This window comes from Bubalus bubalis, chromosome 19 (assembly GCF_019923935.1).
Source record: "Bubalus bubalis isolate 160015118507 breed Murrah chromosome 19, NDDB_SH_1, whole genome shotgun sequence".
Classification (NCBI taxonomy): domain Eukaryota; kingdom Metazoa; phylum Chordata; class Mammalia; order Artiodactyla; family Bovidae; genus Bubalus; species Bubalus bubalis.
The window spans coordinates 19,797,930-19,822,967 of record NC_059175.1 but is presented as its reverse complement, the minus strand read 5'-3'; the positions used below and the strand labels follow the sequence as shown (position 1 = coordinate 19,822,967).

The window sequence follows — 25,038 nt, the reverse complement described above, 5'->3', positions numbered from 1 at the left end:
ACTATCATTCAATCTCACCAGGCAGAAACTATTCCTCAAGGGCTATATGACGTCGGTAGGAAGGCAGTTCAAAACATCGCAGGGAAGTGAGAGAGAGGGGAAAAAAAAAAAAAAAGACCCAGCGCCCAGCCCAGCGGGTCTAGTCAATTGCTGAAATTTACAAAGCTTCTTTGCAGATCAGCGCCAGAGAGGAGGAGTGTAAACCAGCCAAACAGACAGAAGACATCTCGAAACTTATTTCCTCCTTTGAGAAATGAGGTGTCTCTTGTTATTCAAGGTAAGATTCCCTGAGCACCTTTATAAGGAACACACCCCTTCACCATAGACTTGTTTATCAACCCTCAAAAAAAAAAAAAAAAATCATTTTCTCAAACTCTGGCACAGAAAACTAAAAGTTCTAGTCAAAAGTAAAGTTGAGAGGACTTGGGAGACTTAGCAGCTGTTCATTTGGGGCACATTTAATGAAATTTCATGCTTTGGGGTTGGTTGTAGAAACACAAATTGTCTCAAAAATTAAACAGAATGTAGCAGGCATCGTTGCATCAGGTCATACTGTAATGTTTAAGGTGAAAAATCTAATGTCATGTTGCTAGACAAGTGGCTTCATGTACTGAGGCTGCTTCCTTGCAGGATGTTTTGTAAACCTTATTTTTTTTTGAAAATCATATGCAAATTTCATTTATTTATATGTATATACCAAGATTCTGGGTTTGCAAATTACTAACAGCTCTTCAGTAAGGAATGAAGCTTATATCTCAACATCTCTTATTGTGAAAACTAATCCCTGCCCCAGTTCCTATATTTGAAATAAAATATTTTTTGTTTTTAGTAGACATAATCTAAACTGATCCATTTTGAAAACAAACTTATGGTTACCAAAGGGGAAATGTATGGGAGAGGGATAAATTAAGAGTTCTGGATTAACATAAACACACTGGGCTTCCCTGGTGGCTCAGATGGTAAAGAATCTGCCTGCAATGCAGGAGACCTGGGTTCGATCCCTGGGTTGGGAAGATCCCTGGAGAAAAGAAAGGCTACCCACTCCAGTATTCTGGGCTAGAGAATTACATGGACAGAGGAGCCTGGCAGGCTACAGTCCATGGGGGTCTCAAAGAGTCAGACACGATTGAGCAACTTTCACTAAACACACTACTGTGTATAAAATGGATAACCAATGAACTTATATATATATATATATAACTAGTATATAGCACAGGGAACTTTACTCAATATTTTGTAGTAATTTATATGGGAAAAGAATCTGTTAAAGAATGAATATATGTGTAAATGAACTACTTTGTTCCATATAAAACTAACACAACATTGTAAGTCAACTATACTCCAATAAAATTTTTTAACAACCACAAAAAACAAACAAAACAATTCAAATTGCTCCTAAGAGAAGAGGATTGGACTTCCCTCCCCAATCCCTCTAAACATTTCCACTAGGATATATACTAACATTTGTCCCGGTGTGCCAACTTTAGTTAATTTGAATGTGAATTATCTGAAAAGTACTTTAAGCATCCTGATTTCTTAAATGACATTAGTTAGTACGTTGGTTCTTTAGTCTGACGTGATCCCGGTATTTATTTAGCATTTGCAGACAGGATATTGTAGCGCAAGTGTGACCCACCCAAAGGACTTGGAAAATTAATGTAGTAAGGCACCTCGCCAGACCTCTGGCTACTTATTACAGCAAACCCTTCACCTTCTCCTCCCCGGTCACACTTCAAGGTGCATTTATTATTAGTCTCCTCTCAGGCTTCTTCAGGTAAATGCCAATAAACTGCTTGCCATACAGCTATCTCCTTAAGCTTTTCAGTTTTCCTATGACTGTTCAGGGACATTCACAGATTCTTGGCTCAGTCCCACGTTAAACAAGGTGTTGGCACTTTAAGGGAGGTTAGCCAATCACATACTTTCAGACATTCAAAAGAAAGTTGGGGAAACCACTGCCCTTTTTGGACGGAGGGGGCTTGTGAAAAGAGGTTTATCTTTTTTTCTTGAAATTTTAATGTAGAGAAAAAAGGAAAAAAAACCCAGGCTAAGTGAAAGTAACTAACTACTATTACTTATTTGGAGTACTGTTCTCTTTCATGTAAGGCCCAGCCAATATCTTCTTGGTGATATTTCAGAAAGAAAGTAACAATAATCACCAAATGAAATGTCTGAATTTAAAGTTTAACATCAACATGTGGTACAGTCCTTTGAAATATTGCATGACAGTAGTCAAAGAGAAGTCTATATGCTCAGTTGCTTCAGTCGTGTCTAACTCTGTGCGACCTCACAGACGGCAGCCCACCAGGCTCCACCATCCATGGGATTTTCCAGGCAAGAGAACTGGAGTGGGTTGCCATTTATATGTAAAGGTTAAACTTTCTTGAGATAGCTGTACGACACAGGGAGCTCAAACCCAGTGCTCTGTGACAACTTAGAGGGGTGGGGGGGGGGGCGGTGGGAGATGGGAAAGAGGCTCAAGAGGGAGGGGACATATGTATACCTATGATTGATTATGTTGATATACAGTAGAAACCAACACAATATTGTAAAGCAATTATCCTCCAATTAGAGATAAATTAACTAAAAATTAAAAACGCTCCTGAAATAGTCAGTCCTCTGTTTTACCATCCCCAAGAAAGCTCTTTCTGTCCCAGTGAAATTACTTAGCTCACTGGCACTCCCTTCCTGGTCAGAAACACATCCTTAATCTCTTTAGGTTAGTGCTGTCCTGTGCTGTACTCAATGTTACACGTATTCCAAGAATCTATCTCTGAAAATCCTAACGCACTTGTTGGGTACACTACATCACAATCCTTTAATGACTAATACATCACCCCTGTCCCCAGAGACAACAAGTTTAAATAGTGGGGAATCTGACAACATATGCAACGAGCCAGAAGACTTGAAGCTTCTTAGATACATCCATCAAGGTTACAGCAAAAGACAGACGCAGAGTGGTACACAGTAGCACAAAGCCATGGAGATTGAAATTTTTAATTTTGTTCTTATCCCTGATATTAAGGTAGTGACAAAATGATCACAATTTTTTAAAACCCTAATAGTGCTTGTTCCATATTACAGTGTTTTCTCCAGTCTAAGGAATTTTTTCCCCATAGGGTAATTTCTGAAATAATGTGTTAAAAATTGAGTATCACATATTATTTTCTCTGAAAAGCTCCTCAGAATGGAGGGATATGAAACTGCTTCCTCCCACACATTCCTGTTAGTACACAAATATATGATGGTGTACACAATGGCCAATGAGGATGCCTGAATCTGGGGAGAATTTAGGGATTTTAGGAAACACGTGGACCTTGTCTGGAGGGCTTTAGAGAACATGCATTTGATCTAGAAGCGACTATGATTTCTAGCATTGGAGAACATGCATTTGATGTAGAAGCTACTATGATTTCTAGCATTTTCCTGATATACTGAATTGTGTAGTGTTACACAGACTTCTGGAGAAGGCAATGGCAACCCACTCCAGTACTCTTGCCTGGAAAATCCCATGGACAGAGAAGCCTGGTAGGCTGCAGTCCATGGGGTCACGAAGAGTTGGACACGACTGAGTGACTTCGCTTTCACTTTTCACTTTCCTGCATTGGAGAAGGAAATGGCACCCCACTCCAGTACTCTTGCCTGGAAAATCCCATGGACAGTGGAGCCTGGTGGGCTGCCATCTATGAGGTCGCACAGAGTCAGACACGACTGAAGCAACTTAGCATATAGACTTCTCTTTGACTACTGTCATGCAACATTTCAAAGGACTGTACCACAGATGTTTATGTTCATCATGGCATCCAACCGTATACATTTGGTTGATTCAAACCACTGTGTGGTATCATGTTTCCTAAACTTCAGGTATCTGGACACAACCTCTACAAGTCCTGTCCTACTGGCATCTATACCATGTATACACCATTATGACTTGACATTTTTCTTCATTGACTCATTCTCTTTTAACTTAAATAACATAAACAATAAGCTTATATTTGTTTGATTGAATGGGTTTGACATGCTGATTGCATTTCCCCCAAATAAAGTGTTAATTAAAAAAAAAGCATCCAGACATCACCTAAAATCTCTCCCATACTAATGGTGGTCAGCAGGCTATATGGGCAACACTCCTGTGGAGAGCATCAGCTGCAGGGAAACAGACTGGGTGCACCCTAAAGCCTTCCTTTTATTCAATGGCAAGCACAATCTGTGGGACTAAGGACAGTTATCAAAAGCCAAGCATTAAACGTAAAATAGGAACTGAAACCAACTGAATGAACTGTTAAGTTCATTAACAGTTAGATAGTATGTTAATTACTATACAATTTTTTTTCTAGATGTTATTACTTTGAAATGCTCTGCCCACTTTCAAATCTCTGTCCTTTGAGCAAACTCTTATTTTCAGATTACAATTTTTGAGAACCATGTTATGATGTAACGAAATATACAGGCCTGTCAAATGTGCTTAAAATCAGGACTGCATATAGGTCAAGTAAGGGTGTAGGAAGAATGAACATGGAGCACGGGTTTGTTATTTTGTTGCTACTACAGTTTCCTGGCATTCTGCATTGTACTCAAGTATTTAACAAGAACAAGACACTTGGAACTCTTGCAGTATTTCCTACTTATTGAGGAATAATGTGGTACTGCAATGGCACCCCACTCCAGTACTCTTGCCTGGAAAATCCCATGGGCGGAGGAGCCTGGTAGGCTGCAGTCCATGGGGTCACTAAGAGTCGGACAAGACTCAGCGACTTCACTTTCAACTTTCACTTTCATGCATTGGAGAAGGCAATGGCAACCCACTCCAGTGTTCTTGCCTGGAGAATCCCAGGGACAGGGGAGCCTGGTGGGCTTCCGTATATGGGGTCACACAGAGTCGGACATGACTGAGGTGACTTAGCAGCAGCAGCAGCAGCCCTTATCTGGAGAGGAATCAGTAGCAGATTTTGAGCTGTTTCTCTTATATACATTTGGATTCAAGGACTTTTCTATAAGCATAAACCTCCTTGCAGCTAAGTTCCTTAATTCCTGAGGAAAAGCTCAAGAGTATTATATTTTGAATGCTTCTGACCTTCACGTTTCCTACCTCTTTTGTAAAATGTCAGGTTAGAATAGTAATTATCATGATTTTGATCTAATCCTGCTTGTCTAATTCTGCTTTTGATGCCTGTGCTTTTGGTGTTATATCTAAAAATGCACCGCCAGGACCAATGTCAAGGAGTTTTTCCCTATTTTGTTCTAGGAATATTAAGTTTCAGGCCTTGTAAGTTTTTAATCCATTTCAGGTAAATTACTGTGACCACTGTAGGGTACAGATCCAATTTCATTATTTTGTATGTGGTTATCCAGTTTGCCCGATATCATTTATTAAAGAGATTATCTTTCCCCCAGTGTATACTCGTGGCTCCTTTATTAAAAATTAATTGACCAAAAATGCATGGGTTTATTTCTGGGTTCTCTATTCTTTTTTTGTTTCAATATTTATTTATTTGGTTGTGCCAGGTCTTAGTTGAAGCATACAGGATCTTTTAGTTGCAGCAAATGGGATCTGGTTCCCTTATCAGGAATTGAACCTGGACCCCATTCATTGTGAGCATGGAATCTTAGCCACTGGATCACTAGGGAAGTCTTAAGACTCTATTCTGTTCCACTGATCTATGGGTCTGTTTTTTTGTCAGTACCATACTGTTTTGATTACTATAACTTTGTAATATAGTCTGAAATCAGGAAATGTGATGCCTCTAGGTTTGTCCTTCTGTTTCAAAATTGCTTTGGCTATTCGTGGTTTGCATGTGTTTTGTATGTGTGTGTGTGTGTGTGGTTCCATATGAACTGCAGGATTATCTTTTTTATATATGTGGAAAATGCTGTTGGAATTTTGATAGATACTGCACCAAATCTTTACATCAAGCTAAAAAGTTTCTGCATAGCAAAGGAAATCATTAACAAAATTCTTTTGGGTTCTGCATCAAACTGTATGGGCTTCCCTGGTGGCTCAGTTGGTAAAGAATCCACCTGCTATGTGGGAGACCTGGGTTCGATCCCCAGGTTGGGAAGATCCCCTGGAGAAGGGAACAGCTACCCACTCCAGTATTCTGCCCTGGAGAATTCCATGGACTGTATATGTATAGTCCACGGGGTCGCAAAGAGTCGAATACGACTGAGTGACTTTCACTCCCTTCCCTACACTATCCAAATGTAATGTGTGTTTGGGGGGTGGGCAGATGCAGACTTTCCCATATCAACAAACAACTCTCTGACACCATCAGCAGGGTGTCAGAGAATTCAACTCAATACTGACACCATCCACTTGGAGATAATATCAGATTCCACAGGTTAAGGGCTCAGTCCCATGAGACTCCCTCCTGCTATCTACAGATGTCAGCTGCAAACCCAAGTTGATATTTGCAATACTGAAAAATTGGCTATAAATCAGAGGTTCCCATGATTCCCTCCTTATTTGCTAGAGATGCTAACAAGAATTTAGGAAACACATTTACTCACTAGATTACTGTTTTATAATAAAAGGATATAACTCAGGAACAGCCAGATGGAAAAGGTATGTAGAGCATGGTATGGGGAAAGGACATAAAGCTTTCACACTCTCCTAGTGCATCACTGCCCCCATATCCCCATATTCACCAATCCTGAAGCTCTCTGAACCCTATTCTTTCCAGTTTTTATGGAGGCTTCTTTGTTACTGGCATGACTGATTAAATCACTGGTCTTTGAGGACTGATTCAACCTCTAGTCTCTCTCCCAGCCAATCCCCTCAGAAGTCTGGGTGAAAATGAAAGTTCCAACTTTCTAAAGGATTGGTTGGTTCCAATAGCAACTAGTCCCCTTCTTTAAGTTCCCTAGGGACTTTCCAGAAGTTACCTTATTAACATAACAAAAGATACTTTTATGATTCTTATCACAGGAAATTCCAAAGGTTTTAAGAGCTGTGAACCAGGAACCAGTAGAAAAAGACCTAATATGTATTAGAAACAGATTTTGGTTATCCGAATGACCAAATGTATTTTTCTTATAAATCACAATGTCACAAAAGTGAAAATTTAACCTATGTAATGGAGAAGATATTTGCAAGCCACATACTTGATAAAGTATTAATATTTAAAATACATATAAAATTCATACAACTCAATAGCAAAAGAACCCAAATAATATGATTAATAAATGGGTAAAGGACTTGAGCAGGCATTTTTCCAAAAAACAAGACATATAGATGGCTAGTTAGGTACATAAAACGATGGTCAACATCCCTAATTATCAGGGAAATTTAAATCAAAATGACAAGATAGCACCTCACTCCTTGTCCATCAGCCCATAAATTCTAGATTTTCAAGATATCCAGGATTAAACAATCTAAGTTTACTGTCCTCGTTTCTAGTTTTTAGGCTCATAAACACTATGATGCAGCTATATATGACAAGGTCACAAGTCTGTTAGCCGTGAAAGGTGTAAGATGTTTAGCCATAGTCACTTGTGGTTACCTCCACAATAGATGGCATTTTGATTACCTCATTAAGTAATCCTGACTAACAAATGATTATTTTAAAAGGTAACAATATGTGAGATCTCTGATAATATAGATTTCGACATCTGTCAACCAATTATATTGTCAATCAAAAGGTGCAGAAAACCAGTTTTTAAAACTGACGTAAGCATTTTTGCCTGGGATCAGAAATGTGGACAAGATATGTACTTTGTAAATAACTCTCAGAACTTTGTACTAATTCAAAATATGGGATCAAAAGAAAAAAACACCCTGCATTGCATGGCTCAAGTAAGCTATTTAAAGTTTCCTAAGTGCTGTTGTATTTCCTTCATATTTCTAACCTTCTCTTCTTCATTCTTTATGTTCTTCTTTATTCTCAAATTACGTGTTTCTCTGTAAATTTAACCTCATTTCAATTATTTAAGTGATATTAAAGAAGTGCATGCAAATAGCTCATCAGTGGTGAGAGTCGGATTCTCAAACTCCTGCACTGATCCCTGACCCAAGGTCACATATGAGGTTGAGCCCTAGAAGGGTGATGGAGGTGCCGAGTGCCTGGGTGGGGCTTCTGCTCTGGGGAATTTGCTGTAGTGAGATTAGGGGCCCAGCAGGTATTTCATCTGACCACCCTAAATGTCACTGTATGACTTTCTTCCCTCTGAGGTGGTTTGTGTTTTCTAGGGATGGGTATTAAGTCATGCTGCTAGTGGTCTGATGTGGGCAAGAGAAGGGAAATGGAGGTCTGCCTGGTCAGTTTGCAGACTTTTGTAGCATCCACCAAACACAGTTTGCACAGCTATCCTTCCTGGACTCTCTGCCTACTGCTACAAAACCTCTTGTCTTCTATGGGGAGAGGTGTGGGGTATGCTGACTATCCAGAGAAAGAGTCAGGGCTTGTGGCTGGGTGTACATTATACATGCCTCTGTACTATCCTTATTTTTAGAGTTCACTCATGTTATTGATTTGGGTGATATTTTTAGGAAAAAAAAAATGGTTGAGGAGGTCATCTATTCACCGTTTTGAAGCTAGAAATCTATAGATTTTACTTTAAAATGAAGGAATTGGCAATGTCAATTTAAGCTCAAGTATTTAAAAATTATATATCCAATGGCTAAATATATTTTGACCCTCTATAAGTATAGGTCAAGATAAAGTATTTTTTTTTATCATGGTAAAACATATATAAAATTTACCAGTTTAACCCTTTTTTTAAGTGCACAGCTCAATGGCCTTAAATACATTCACACTGTCATGCAACCATTCAGTTCAGTTCAGTTCAGTCACTCGGTCATGTCCAGCTCTTTGTGACCCCATGGACTGCAGCACACCAGGCCTCCCTGTCCATCACCAATTCCCAGAGCTTACTCAAACTCATGTCCATCGAGTCGGCGATGCCATCCAACCATCTCATCCTCCGTTGTCCCCTTCTCCTGCCTTCAATCTTTCCCAGCATCAAGGTCTTTTCCAATGAGACAGTTCTTCACATCAGGTGGCCAAAGTATTGGAGTTTCAGCTTTAGCATCAGTCCTTCCAATGAATATTCAGGACTGATTTTCTTTAGGATTGACTGGTTTGATCTCCTTGTAGTCCAAGGGACTCTAAAGAGTCTTCTCCAACACCACAGTTCAAAAGCATCAATTCTTCAGCACTCAGCTTTCTTTATAGTCCAACTTTCACATCCATACATGATTACTGGAAAAATCATAGCTTTGACTAGACGGACTTTGGTTGGCAAAGTAATGTCTCTGCTTTTTAATATGCTGTCTAGGTTGATCATAGCTTTTCTTCCAAGGAGCAAGTGTCTTTTAATTTTATGGCTGCAGTCACCATCTGCAATGAATTTGGAGTCCCCCAAAATAAAGTCTGTCACTGTTTCATTGTTTCCCCATCTATTTGTCATGAAGTGATGGGACCAGATGCCATGATCTTAGTTTTCTGAATGTTGAGCTTTAAGCCAACTTTTACACTCTCCTCTTTGACTTTGATCAAGAGGCTCTTTAGTTCTTCTTCGCTTTCTGCCATAAAGGTGGTGTCATCTGCCTATCTGAGGTTATTGATACTTCTTCCGGCAATCTTGATTCCAGCTTGTACTTCATCCAGCCTGGCATTTCACGTGATGTACTCAGCATATAAGTTAAATAAGCTGGGTGACAATATGCAGCCTTGACGTACTCCTTTCCCAATTTGGAATCAGTCTGTTGTTCCATGTCCATTTTTAACTGTTGCTTCCTTACCTACATACAGATTTCTCAGGAGGCAGGTAAGGTGGTCTAGTATTCCCGTCTTTTGAAGAACTGTCCACAGTTTCTTGTGATCCACACAGTCAAAGGCAACCATTACCACCATCCATCTCTAGAACTTTTTCATTCATTTTCTCAAACTGTAACACAGTAGTACCCATTAAACAGTAACACCCATTTCCCTCTCCTCCCAAACCTGGACAACCAACATTCTGCACTGTCTCCAAAAATTTAAGTACTGATGTAAATGGAATCAAAAAGATTAATTTTAATGGTACATTCAGGAGTTGATAGCCAGTCTTGTTCTAAATGTCTCATTCTTAAAGAGCAAAGCAAAGCATTAGAAATAAAAGCTAAGATAAGGATTCTCAACTTGAGAAATCGATGTACTTCCTTAAACCATCCCTGACTCTCTATAAAGTATTGCTTGCTGTTACATAGATACGGTCAAGAGTAAAAATATTGCCTTGACCAGTGTCTGGTTTGTTTTCTTGTATGTCATCTCTATAGCTGTTACTTTGTTGAAATGTATACAAATGATATTAGCACTTACCCAAATTATAGCTCATATTATATCTCTAGTTCCGATTTCAGATTCATACTGGTTCCTATGTTTAATCAAGTGCTTTCTAATGCTATGTATCTATCTCAAAGGACAATGCTATATTCTAAAATTGAATGAAATCTTTTAAAAGAGATCAAACAACTGGAAAAGTCACGTTGCCAACTGAAGCCCTTGTTTCTAACACTGTGAGACAACTTGAAGTTTTCATTAAAATAGAATTTGGAAAAAAGTGTCAAAAATAAATGTACATGGAATGTGCTTTGGTGGTAATTTAATACCTGATGCTTTAGACAATGAAGGAAATTGACTTATTAGAAAGCCAATTTTCAGAGGGCTCATTTAATTTACATTTGTTTGATAACATTTTTTCTAGCTTGTAGTAATGGTAATGGTAAAACAATCCAGGCAACTCAAGTAAACCCCTTGATCACACATCACAAATAAGATCTATTTAATGTAAAAAGTCTGCTCTTTGAGACAATGTCTGTTAGTTAAGGAAGGTATACAGGAGCAGGTTAAAAAGTAGGCTTTGGAGTTAGATTGCCTGGGTGCCAATCCAAACACCGCTGGTGACTAGCTATTTGATCTTGAACAAGTTATTAATCTTCTCTAAGTCTCAGTTTCCTAGACTATAAAATGGAGATAAAACAGGGTTTTGAGGATTAAATGAGACACGTAAAATCTTGCCAAAGTATTTGGCATCTAGTGGTGGCTCAAACAGTAAAGAATCTGCCTGCAATGCAGGAGGCCTGGGGTTCGATTTCCAGGTTGGGAAGATCCCCTGGAGAAGGGAATGGCAACCCACTCCAGTATTCTTGCCTGGAAAATTTCATGGACAGAGGAACCTGGTGGGCTACACACCATGGGATCGTAAATAAATGGACACGACTGACAACTAACACTTTCAAGGGTTCAATGGGCTTCCCAGGTGGCACTCAATGGACATGAGTCATGTCCACCAACTCAATATACATGAGTTTGAGCAAGCTCTGGGAGATGGGTTTTTTTTTTACCTCTGAGCCCCCATGGAAGCCCCACACTTGAACTAACATATTGTAAATCAACTATACTTCCATAACTTTTTATAAAAATTAAATCATTTTCTGCTTCCATCTTAGTTTGACCTTGAGCCCCCGACTCCCTTTACATAATAGACTTGAATAGGTTTCTTCCCTCCAATCTTACACATCTAAGGTTCAGTCTCTGTATTGTCTTAGGGTTACCTTTCAATGATACAAAACTTAAAATGTTAAATTTCACTTGAAAACTTTCAGCAACCTCCTCTTCCTTACTAAATCAATTACAGCCTTCTCCTATGATGACAGACATGCACATCGTACTTGGCTTGCCCGAAATCTGCCCAAGCTGCTTCCCCTACCTCCATCTCCCTTCAGGATCTAACATGAGCAGCAGTAAAGACCAACTAACTCCATGACAAACTCAGAAGTTCAGTTTCTTGGCTTCATTCAGTTCGGTGAATATCTTTGGTTAATTCTGATGATTAATATTCTATATGTACATTTTGTAACTTGTGTGTGATGTATTTACGATAGTCAGCAGCACACAATAGCAATCACAGGGACAGCAGAGTTCCACAGTTACCGTTCAGACGCAATCTTTGAAAACAACTTTAATCTCCTAAGATTCTACTCTTCTACGAGATAACACACTTATCTTCCTCCCAGGGTTGTTCTGGGATGGAAGGAGACAACCTGTTATCCACCTATGGGCAAGGATTCCTTCTCCACCACTCTCAGATCTCTGCAAGTGCTTTGTTGGCAACATTATTGTTCTTCCCTTTGATCTCTCTTTTTCTGGTCAAAAATTAACTCGGGTCAAAAATTAATCAGCTTCTCTGGTCCCACTGCTTTTCAGTTTGAATTAGGTGCCCTGGGCTAAGCAAACGTTCAGATTCTGATGCTAATTCCAACCAGAGTGCTTAGGAACACAGTCACAGTGTAAGCCTCTCTTTATCTGGAAAGCGGAAGGGACTGTGGCTTCCCATCCTCGTATCCTCAGTGTCTGGTCCTGAACAGACACCTGGGCTCTTCCATGGAGCTGCGAGCCCCTTGCAGTCAGGAACAGGGTTTATTTATCTCTGTATTCCCAGTACCTACAACAAAATCTGGCTCACAGGCTGTCTGCTTAACAACAAAGTACATTTTTTTGGTTAATCACAGTAGATAAGCCTTTTGTAAGTTTTCTTCCTGTGCCCTTTTATGGCATATGCTTCACGGCTGGAATCAGAATTCAAAAACTGAGTTTGGCGTGTTTTCTTTTTCATAAGCCGCTATTTCTGAAAACTATTTTCTACACCTTCTTTGCCAAAACAGAGTTCCCACATCTTTACAGTAAAAATTTTCTCCCAAAGAAAAAAGAAACACACTGGAAGGGGGCGTAGGCAAACAGTGAGCTGGACCCAGCCTCATTTTTAAGGAGGAAAAGATTCTTTCTTAAGTGTTTAGTATTTATCATGTCATGAGCTATAAATCCAGATAAAGTACTTCAGTTCTGGGAAGAGTTTCCCCACATCTTTATTGGCAGGAAAATGAGAGGATGCTTGTGGGGACCTGTAATATCTGCCATAGCCAGCCACCCATCAGCCCATGAATGAGAGAGCTGTGCCTCTGGATGGGAAGTCTGCTCTGGCCAGAGCTCAAAGAAATGGATTGGAGTCACGGAGTGAGGTTATTAACACAATAACGTCTACATCAGCCTCATGAAGGCTCTATATACCCATTTATCAGGTGACGGAACTGAAGTCCAAAGAGTGCTTCCCAGCAAGGTGAGTGGAAGAAGTGGCTAGAACTCAGGCTCACCAAGTACCAGGCACTGGGTATGGCACTCATACATGTCATCTCATTAATTTTGAAAACAAACTCATATTAGTGACAAGGTCGACTGTAGAGCATAGGGAACTACATTCAATATCAGGTGATAAAGCATAATGGAAAGAGTATGAAAAATAATGTGTATATGTACAACTGAATTGGGCTTCCAAGGTGGCCTGGTGGTAAAGTATCCTCCTGCCAATGCAGGAGATGCAAGAGATGTGAGTTTGATCTCTGGGTCATGAAGATCCCCTGGAATAGGAAACGGCACCCTATTCCAGTATTCTTGCCTAAAATGCCATGGGCAGAGGAGCCTGGGGGGCTATAGTCAATGGGGTTGCAAAGAGTTGAACGCAACTGAGCACATAACTGAATCACATTGCTGGACAGCAGAAATTAACACAACATTGTAAATCAACTATACTTTAATAAAATACATTTAAAAATAAGAAAACACACAAACACATGAGCTCCATCAAAGAGTTGAGGAAACTGAGGTCTGGAGGAGCTTAGGCGCCATTCTCAAGGCCTTAAGAGTAGGACATGGACTTGTCTTTTAGGAGAGCCAAACATCACCTCGGGAAAACTAGGACCTCAGGAACTAAACAAATAGCATCACAAATAGCATCTCAGGAGGAGGATTTTCTTTTTTTTTTAATTTTTAAATCAATTCTAAGATAAAGACAATGAGATGGATAGACTTTCACTCCTGGTCACAGTTATTTTTGTAGACATAACATCAAAATCATTAGAAATTATTTTCATTCTAGGAATTAAAACTTTACAAATGTTTCAGGTATTTAGATACCAGACTATAGGTGTGTATATAAATGTAGTAGTCAACAAAAACTTTTGGAAAAAGATAGTTTTATTTTACTATGTTGATTCTTTTTTCCAAAATGAAGACTGATTTTCCTTTTGAGCTCAAGAACAATTTCAATGGGTACATTGCTGCTACTGCTAAGTTGCTTCAGTCGTGTCCGACTCTGTGCGACCCCACAGATGGCAGCCCACCAGGCTCCCCCGTCCCTGGGATTCTCCAGGCAAGAACACTGGAGTGGGTTGCCATTTCCTTCTCCAATGCATGAACGTGAAAAGTGAAAGTGAAGTCGCTCAGTCGTGTCCGACTCTTAGCGACCCCATGGACTGCAGCCCACCAGGCTCCTCTGCCCATGGGATTTTCCAGGCAAGAGTACTGGAGTGGGGTGCCATACTTACAGTTATATTTTGCTTTTATAACAGATAATTCCTGTATAAGCGATAGGCAAGCAGATTCAGGTACTGTTTAACCTGACTTTGTGGATCAGTCTATGCTCTTCTGGGGAAAAGTCAGCCTTCATTCTAGGCAGGCGATGAACTCTAAAAAAATAACTATACAATACAGAACTGTAATTTTCAGAGGAATTACTCTATAGTGTATTCTCTGTCTTCTCAAAGAGAGTGCTTTGTCTAACAATTTTGCAAAAAGTTGAGTCTTAAAGATGGTAATTGGCAGAACTTGATTTATGGGAAGTTGAAAGCAAATGAGCTAGAAGAGATAATGCCAAAACACTCTCCACTTTCAGGACAGATTGTTACTCCATACGGGAAGAGAATGTGAAAAAGCTCTCTCCTCCAAGTTCATGAAATTTAAGCTTCATTCAGCTGACAGTCTTTCAGTAAGTTAATTTCCCCCAGGACTAAGTCAGTTCTGGTAAACACACAGACCTCTCTGAAGATAATCTTTTTCTTAAGAGTTACCTAATAGAAACTCTAAATTACAACGACAGCTTAGTTTTATTTAAAAAAAAAAAAAAAAAAGTTATTTAAAAAATACTCTTGCAAATGGATAGTAGTTTAAGTAAGGCTGTTGTAATTCCTTTGTAAATTCCACTACACATCATATCCTGGATATTAAAATGGATCCACTTCCCACATTATATAATGATTTTGTTATGAAAATCTAGAAAAGATCTTTATAATTATTCTTTGAAATTATTTGGCTACTAAACTCATTTATCTAATGACTAACCCTGATTTCTCTGCAATCATCTGACATTCTTGATAATTCTTGTGAAATAAATAAAAAAAAAGCCCACAAGTTTTTTTTTTCCAAATGTAGTAAAATTTTTATAAATAATTACATGACAATTATTGAAGTTCACATAATGTTACATTTTTAAATACTTGATTAAATTTTAATCGGGATTCTGCAGTTTTCTTTTTGTATTTTGGAGTCAATCACTTTACTTTTTAGTTCTCAAATATTTTCATAGGTCCATAAAAAGCTCACAAGCTCTAGACACTGAGGACCAAAGTATGTGCCATGGACAACAGAGCCCTGGTGTTGGCTTTTGGAAGGAAAGAGAATTCCAGTAAGAAGTGATTCACGCAAGGAGACATATTTAATATTTCCAGATAGTGTGCTATTTCCTTCAGTACATTGATGATTATGAGTTATACTTCACTTTGCTAACGAGGTGAAGTAAGGCAAGCAGTCTTGATGACTTACTCATGATCCAGCTCAGTCTAGATCCCATGAACAATAAAAAGCACAAGATGTGGTTGTTTCCGGGAGGACCAAATAGTTTAGTTGGGAAGAAAAATACTCCTCTCCTTACAGTTAGAATTTCTCTATAATAACTGAACACATGAGATCATGAGATAATGAATTCAGAGTTTGGGTACTTGAATGACCAAACTAAAACAATAATATTGTTGCCTGCTGTACCAAAATGATTGGTTAAATTGTCCTTTAAAACAATTTAACCTAGTGATTTAGACACTGTGATATTGCTGCTGCTGCTGCTAAGTCGCTTCGGTCGTGTCCGACTTTCTGTGACCCCATAGACGGCAGCCCACCAGGCTCCCCCATCCCTGGGATTCTCCAGGCAAGAACACTGGAGTGAGTTGCCATTTCCTTCTCCAATTCATGAAAGTGAAAAGTGAAAGTGAAGTCACTCAGTCGTGTCTGACTCTTCGCAACCCCGTGGACTGCAGCCTACCAGGCTCCTCTGTCCATGGCTGGGGACACAAAATTTTCCCATAATGGAGGAAGTTGGATGAGAGTCTTTAAGAGGCCAACTTTATTTCTATTCAGGCCCAGGGGATATTGTTTTGAACTGGGGTTAGGTTTCTACTCCAATAAGAGAAACTGGAAACAGGAAGACAAGATTTCAACCCACAATAAAACAGGTATATCTGGATTAACACTGACTCTTATTCTGCTCCATTGCTCAGTGAGTATGACTGATATTTTTCCTTTGAAATAAACTTTGTTTTTTAAGGACAAATGGATGTATTCTTTCAAAATAGCACAAAATGTACCACAGAGGCCTCTATAACCAAATGCTTTTTCTTCATTGTTGTCACTGTTACTTAAATAGTAACATTCCTAAAGCCTACAGTGAAAATGATATGGGCTTTAGGACTGCTGTGGAATTCTGGCTCTTTTGTAACTGGCAGGTAGGCCAGGAGGTTAAACTTTAATGCCTGAGTGACCTGACTCTCCTGACTCAAGGGAAGTCATGTACCATGGGGCACAATCTGGCTGCTCTGTTGGAGGAGGATGAATCACCATTTCAGACCAAGCTCTGTGTCCACATAGAAAAGCCACTACTGCCGGTCTCCTATCCTGGGGAAATAATCTGTGAGTAACCCGCCTTCAACTCCTTAGAGATTATTTCTGAGAACGTATGTCTTCAACACTGCTTGACATGACTGGAAGCAGAAGAAATGGCTACAGAGAATTTCAGGTCACCCTAAAGAACCACCTTGGACTTACCTAGTGGCTCAGTCAGTAAAGAATCTGTCTGCAGTGTGGGACACCCGGGTTCCATCCCTGGGTTGGGAAGATCCCCTGGAGAAGGGAATGGCTATCCACTCCAGTATTCTTGCCTGGAGAATCCTCATGGACAGAAGAGTCTGGTGGGCTATAGTCCATGGGATTGCAAAGAGTCAGACACGACTGAGCAACTAAGCGCAGCACAGTGCCACTAAAAATCATAAAAGAACTGTGTGAGAGAGTATCTGTTAGCAGGGCCACTGCATGTGTCTGTGCAAATGGTATACTGCACAACTCCAGGGGGCACCATTTACACAACCCATGATGTGAATTGTGTCTTTGGAGTCCTGCAACATGGCGGGCCTATCTTTCCATTTCTCAAATGATGAGACAATACAACTGTATTTTTCATCTTTAGATAGATCCTAAAGGCTCCAGCTGAAGCACCAAGGCTAACACAAGGAACAATACAGAGAAAGGGGTGTCAGACAGTGGTGGGGAAGACTGTGAGTCAGAGTGACAAGGTATAAATCCCAACTTGGCTCCTTACCCAAGTCATATGGATATACCTTTCTATGCCCCAGTCTGTTCTGCTGTAAAATGGGTGTAATCAAGGTGGTTGGGAGAATTATATTAAATGATGCTGGTTAAATGCTTAGAATAGTGCTCAGCACATAGTTAAAGATTCACTAAATGTTAACTCTTACTATTAAAGAAGATAATGTCTCTCTTTTTTTTCCCAATTGTTAGGATTCTGGAATGAAAATCATACCATATTATTACAATTCGGCCTCAAGAGTATTTTTGGCTCTGGAAGAAACATTTTCTGTGTATCTTTAAAGCTGAGAACTAGGAACAGTTTAACAGGATGCTTTTGGAAAAATGAAAAGACAATGACCAAAGGTACACCGAACCATTTGAAGATTTTTTATTGGGGTAATCAGTCCACAAAAAAATACTCTTTCCACTCCTCAAAGAGTGGCTCATTACCCAGGAATGTCTGAGACCCCAGTGTGATCAACTTTTTTTACTTGCAAAGAGAAACCTGGAATTATATGAGAGATCTTCCCTTTTAAAATGTTGCTGGTATCTCAAATTTTATAAAATACCATCTGGCCAATACTATGAAATCAAACAAAATAAGTTTGATGTGGGGGTGCTTCTTGTGTTACTAGATTTCTTTTTAACCGCCATTTAAGATGTACTGACTTACTGTTTTACTAATCTCAAAAAAACTCCTTTATGCAGACTGGGTAATGCAACAGTGGGCTAATATCAGCTATTTATATTTTAATAGTGGTGGTGGTGGTTTAGTTGCTAAGTCATTGTCAGATTCGTGCAACCGCATGGAGCCCGCCAGGCTCCTCTGTCCATCCCAGGCAAGAGTACTGGAGTGGGTTCCCAATTCCTTCTCCAGAGGATCTTCCTGACCTGGGGATTGAACCTGGATATCCTGCATTTCAGGCAGATTCTTTACCAACTGAGCCACCAGGAAGCCCCATCTTAACACCAGGTGTAGTGTGTGTGTGTGTTATAGTAGCTCAGTCACGTCTGACTCTTTGCAACCCCAAGGATTGTAGCTCACCAGGCTCTTCTGTCCTTGGACCTCTCCAGGCATGTATACTGGAGTGGGTTGCCATTCCCTTTTCCAGGGGGGTCTTTCCAACCCAAGGAATGAACCCAGGTCTCCCACTTTGCAAGCAGACTCTATCATCTGAGCCACCAGGGTATAATAATTCTCAAAAAAAAAAAAAAAATTTGTGTGTGTCAAAGGCCTGAAATATTTACCATTAGAAATTAATTCCACTGGATAAATTATTTTATTTACTATTTAGCAGTAGGTATAGTAAAAATTTTTGGAGAATTAATTGTGATAAAATGTTAAGTGCTATTCCATCCATACATGAAACCAATCCTAGTAGACTCAATTTAAAAAAATAAAAATCTTCATTTTTACTCTTTAGCTAATCATTAACCAAAGTCTGAGTGACTACTTGAATAAGTAATTTGGTACCCCTGAAAAACAGAAGGAAACTAGCATTTGATTAGCATCTACTATCCACTTGGTTCAGTTCTTTAACTGTTTTTTTCTTCAACTGTTCAAAACAACCCCTTATGAGTCATAATTATTCCTTATTTTATAAGCAATTTTATGTTTGGAAAGGTCATGCCTACTTCCTTTGGACCATGCACTTCTCTCATGCTACCAGTGTTGATGCTGTCAAGTACATATTCAGGATTTGGTACTGTTGGCAATCAGCAACACACACACACACACACACACCCCAACATTTAAAAACAAGCGTAAATTCATGAGGTTAGAGCTAGCTGCCATATGACAATTCAAAGGGAAGATTCTGTGCTGATGAACAGAACCATTTTCACCTTATTCTGAATCATCATGTTTCATTGTTAGGCACTGTATACAGTATATATATTAACTGGGATCTCATATTTTCTTATATTCATCACAAACACAGGTTGGAGTGTGTAATTAAATGTAAGTAGGTTATTTATCTTTCAGATTTTTCTAAAGAAGAAATGGAAGTCTGCTGGATTGGAGTGGGAGGGGTCTACAGAGATGAGGGGAAAATTGAGGGAGAGCAAAACTTGTGTTGATTTCATAGGAAGTAAAGGGTAGAGGTGGCCAGAATACACAGAAGAACTATACAAAAATGATCTCAATGACCCAGGTAACCACAGTGGTCTGATCACTCACATAAAGCCAGATATTTTAGAGTGCGAAGTCAAGTGGGACTCAGGAAGCATCACTACGAACAAAGCTAGTGGAGGTGAACGAATTCCAGCTGAGCTATTTCAAATCCTAAAAGATGATGTTGTTAAAGTGCTGCACTCAATATGCCAGCAAATTTTGAAAACTCAGCAGTGGTCACAGGACTGGAAAAGGTCAGTTTTCGAATCCCAAAGAAGGGTAATGTCAAAGAATGTTCGAACTACTGCATAATTGCACTTATTTCACATGCTAGCAAAGTAATGCTTAAAATTCTCCAAGCTAGGCTTCAACAGTACATGAACCAAGAACTTCCAGATGTTCAAGTTGGATTTAGAAAAGGCAGAGGAACCAGAAATCAAATTGCCAACATCTGTTGGGTTATAGACAAAGCAAGAGAATTCCAGAAAAACATCTAAATCTGCTTCATTGACTACACCAAAGCCTTTGACTGTGTGGATCACAACAAACTGTGGAAAATTCTGAAAGAGATGGGAATACCAGACTGCCTTACCTGCCTCCTGAAAAACCTGTACACAGGTAAAGAAACAACAGTTAGAACCACACATAGAACAGTGGACTGGTTCTGAATTGGGAAAGGAGTATGTCAAGGCTGTATATTTTTACCTTGCTTATTTAACTTATATGAAGAGCACATCATGTGAACTGCCGGGCTGGATGAAGCACAAGCTGGAATCAAGATTGCTGGGAGAAATATAAATAACGTCAGATATGCAGATGACCACCACCCTTACAGCAGAAAACGAAGAGGAACTAAAAAGCCTCTTGATGAAGGTGAAAGAGGAGAATGAAAGAGCTGGCTTAAAACTCAACATTCAGAAAACTAAGATCATGGAAAGGGGCCCCATCACTTAATGGCAAATAGATGGAGAACAATGGAAACAGTGACAGATTTTCTTTTCTTGGGCTCCAAAATCACTGTGGATGGTGACCGCAGCCATGAAATTAAAAGAAGCTTGCTCCTTGGATGAAAATCTATGACCAATCTATACAGCATATTAAAAAGCAGAGACATTACTTTGCCCACAAATGTCTATCTAGTCAATGCTATGGTTCTTCTAGTAGTCAAGTATGGATGTGAGAGTTGGGTCATAAAGAAGACTGAGCACCGAAGAACTGATGCTTTTGAATTGTGGCACTGGAGAAGACTCTTGAGAGTCCCTTGGACTGCAAGGAGATCAAACCAGTCAATCCTAAAGGAATCAGCCCTGAATATTCATTCGAAGGACTGATGGAAGCTGAAGCTCCAATATTTTGGCCACCTGATGTGAAGAGCCCACTCATTAGAAAAAAGGCCCTGATGCTGGGAAAGATTGAAGGCAGGAGAAGGGGACGACTGAGGCTGACATGGTTGGATGGCATCACCAACACAAAACATGAGTTTGAGCAAGCTCCTGGAGATGGTGAAGGAAAGGGAAGCCTGGAGTGCTGCAGTCCATGGGGTTGCAAAGACTCAGACACAACTGAGCAACTGAACAACAACAAAAAAGGGTAGAGAGTCAGAAGTGAAACTAGTTCATACATTACCAGGACGGCCTTAGATTTAACGATGTATAAGGAAATCTAAGACGTTCCAGGTGGCGCAGTGGTAAAGAATCTGCTTTCCAAGCAAGAAATGTTAAGAGACATGGGTTTGACCCCTGGGTTTGGATGATCTCCTGGAGGAGGAAATGGCAACCTGCTCCAGTGTTCTTGCCTGGGAAATCCCATGGGACAGTGGAGCTTGGTGGGCTACAATCCATGGGGTCGCAAAGAGTTGGACAAGACTGAGCTACTAACCAACCACCAACAACATTCTGACATCTGTTAAGATGTCTTTATGTCAAATATGTCTTTCCAAGCAATATCAACTCTAAATAAGACATTACCAACTTAATCCAATGTCACATAAATCCCAAATGATTAAATACTGTTTATCCAGAATAATATAATATACTTATGAAGATGGATTAGCAACTATTTTGAGGTCACTATAATAAATACAAATAAATATAGAGTACTTGGGGAAAAAGGAGCACTCGCTTCAGAGAGTTTGCAATAGAAAGTGGGGATGGCTGGTAAGAAAAGCATACCACAAAAGCTGGTAAGAAAAGCTTTTTACCAAAAGCTTTTGCCAAAGAAAAGCTTTTTACCAAAAGCTGGTAAGAAAAGCTTTTCAATGACTCCCACGAAAAGCATCACATTATTTTGCTTTTTTCACTTTATAGGTCTTATCATATTTGAATTTGTAGTGTTCTTCACTGTGGATTTCACCCACTGGAACGGAACTTCTATGAGCACAGGGATTGCCTGTCTTACATCCTCCTACATCTCCAATCATTGGAACAGTGCCTGGTCCATAGGAAGCACTCAACCAACATTGGGCAAATCAACAAGTGAATTACATAGATCAGGAATGTTCTAATAAGAAAGAAGAGAAGGAAAACTCCTTGTGGGATGAATAGTCCCACACAAGATGTCAAGGAAAGAGGATCCTGGATAGGAGCTCAAAGGCTGGTGGAAATGAGAAGGCCATTCCTTTGTGGGGTATGGCACAGACAAAACAGATGGGCCAGGCTCTAGAGCTGCATGAAGCAATGTGAAGTACTATTCCACCAGGAGATCTTGATGAAGAGATTTGGGATTACATAAAGAAGAACCTTTTAACAAAAATAGAATGGGCTTCCTTGGGTTTGTTAGAAGAGTCAGCTTCTGTGAGGAGAGGTACGGGAGCTTTGGGTAGAAGAAAAAACACAGAGAAAATATGAGACTGGGCGGTCAGGCCCTGAGGATAGAATTTTTAAAGGTCTCCTCAAATCCTGGGATTTCAGGCTTCTGTTTTTACCTTTTTGCTCAAAATGATTTAAGATAATTTCTTAAATTCCTTGAATTAATCATAAATAAAAAGCTGCCTTTTTCTTCCTAAACCAAAAGAAAACAACTATCAAAGTTCTTTCATCTTGTATTTGGCAAAACCACATTTCAGCTAGTGGGAAAACAACTGTTTTACCTTCACTCTAGAAGAGGTAATTGAGAATGACATTAAAGACACATTTTCTATAGATTTCAGAAGACAGTTAATCATTTTGTTTTGAAGGTTTATGGTGTGATAAAGTATTTTTAAGGCCCATTCTAATTAAACAGCTTGGAGAAAGAATGGTTTTAAATCTCAACCTATGGAAGCTCTTATTTCAAATGCTAGTCTACAGAGGACTTCAAAAAAACATGACTGTACATGGGATGGTGTGAGAAAGTAAATGGATTTGCTTTATATTTATTAAGATCATCTCTGCTGTCATATATTCAAATGTTAAGATACTAACACAGAAACAATAACAGCTTTGTTTAAATTTTTTCCAACATACAGAATAAAGAGAAGCCTTGATTGCAAATACTTTTATATACAGGCAGATGAATTACCTCAGTGTCTATGACCTTCATAGAGGTAGGTATTGGTGCCTATGTTCTCTGAATACCTACCTCTCAAAGCTGAATTCTCCAAAAATCTCCAGCTCCCTGACTGAAGGCTTTTTTTTTTTTTTTTTAATACCTGTAAGTCTTTGTCTAAGGGTTGTTTTCCTGGCCACAGTTACATACTTGACCTATGGATAAGCAAACCAGAGTGCTGGGTTGTTCATGATCCCTAGAAATAGGTGATGGATGAGAGGGAGTTCGTAGGTAAGGGTTCCAGCTTCCTCATCCTATTGATGGGGCCACTCTAAGGAGTGTTGCACACTGTCCTCTGTTGCCCCAAGCAGGACTCAGACCCATGTTCCCACTGGGATAACTGTCTCGATGATGTTTTTGTGTCCTTCCACTCTCTGTCTCACTTCCTGACTTCTTTCCTTAGGTTTTGTGGACTTCCTAAATAAACTACTCATACTTTTTGTCCCAGGTTTTACTTCTGGAGTATCCTAGACCAGCCCTGCCTCTTCCGTTATTTTGTGACACCAAAGAAGAGTTTATTGGGACTTGGAAACTAAATAAACAGGGATTAAAGTGAGAAAAGTAGAGAAGACCCTGATGCTGGGAAAGACTGAAGGCAAAAGGAGAAGACGGCAGGAGAAGATGAGACGGTTGGATAGCATCACCCGTTCAATGGATGTGAACTTGGGCAAGCTCCAGGAGACGGTGAGGGACAGGGAGGCCCAGTGTGCTGCAGTCCATGGGGTTGCAAAGAGTTGGACAAGACTTAACAACGGAATAATAACATAAAGTGAGATGGTTATGCGTGTTCTTCGTTAAACACTGAAATGCTTCTATTTTAGTTTAATACTCTGTAGAGTTTCTCAAGTTCTTCCCTTTTTCTTTACATCCTTGTTTTTCTTTCCCATTTGGCTTTTTCAGTCTCTGGCACACATGTGAAATAGGATGCCATAGGGGTATGTCAAGGAGAAACACTGATTTTTTTTTTTAAAGTTTACAGTCTCAGAGTATTTATTATATGAACTAAAAAAACACTTTACACTTTGTGTGGGGGATGTGTGTGTGTGTGTGTATGAAGGGAGTCATTATGAATACATAATATGTTGGCAGGCAAATGTTATTTCTAGAAGAAATGGAAATGTAAATTTATTTGCCTGGATCTAAATTAGTGTTATTCTGAAATCAGTATATTTTCTGATGGTGTGAACCAACATATAAAATACATAAACACACATATATATATGTGTGCACTTGACATATACTTAATATTGAGTTGGCCCAAAAGTTTGTTTGGGTTTTTCTGCACAATATTAGGCAACATCCAAATGAACTTTTGCAGTTCAGTTCAGTCGCTCAGTCATGTCCGATTCTTTGCCACTCCATGGACTGCCGCACGCCAGGCTTCCCTGTCTATCACCAACTCCCAGAGCTTGCGCAAACCCATGTCCATCGAGTTGGTGATGTCATCCAACCATCTCATCCTCTGTTGTCCCCTTCTCCTGCCTTCAATAATTCCCAACATCAGGGTCTTTTCCAGTGAGTCAGTTCTTCACATCAGGTGGCCAAAGTATTGGAGCTTCGGCTTCAGTCCTTCCAATGAATATTCAGGACTGATTTCCTTTAGGATTGACTAGTTTGCTCTCCTTGCAGTGCAAGGGACTCTCAAGAGTCTTCTCCCAACACCACAGTTCAAAAGCATCAATTCTTCCATGCTTAGCTTTCTTCGTAGTCCAACTCTCACATCCATACATGACTGCTGGAAAAATCATAGCTTTGACGAGATGGACCTTTGTTGGCAAAATAACGTCTCTGATTTTTAATATGCTCTCTAGGTTGGTCATAGATTTTCTTCCAAGAAGCAAACATCTTTTAATTTCATGGCTGCAGTCACCATCTGCAGTGATCTTCAGTTCAGTTCAGTTCAGTCACTCAGTCGTGTCCGACTCTTTGCGACCCCATGAATTGCAGCACGCCAGG

General features: G+C 39.6%; 1 protein-coding gene, 1 long non-coding RNA gene and 1 other non-coding gene across 18 annotated transcripts in view; 2 read left to right on the top strand and 1 right to left on the bottom strand.

The window, feature by feature from the left end:
- Positions 1–25,038, bottom strand: part of PDE4D (phosphodiesterase 4D) — a 1,672,581-nt gene that overhangs the window by 299,654 nt on the left and 1,347,889 nt on the right. The gene's annotated exons all lie outside the window — the stretch shown is intronic.
- Positions 15–23,738, top strand: LOC102412291. The gene is made up of 3 exons (XR_003105002.3): positions 15–277; positions 23,003–23,080; positions 23,531–23,738. It is a non-coding gene; the product is annotated as an uncharacterized LOC102412291 (long non-coding RNA).
- On the top strand, positions 5,988–6,059 carry TRNAS-GCU. The gene has a single exon. It is a non-coding gene; the product is annotated as a tRNA-Ser (tRNA).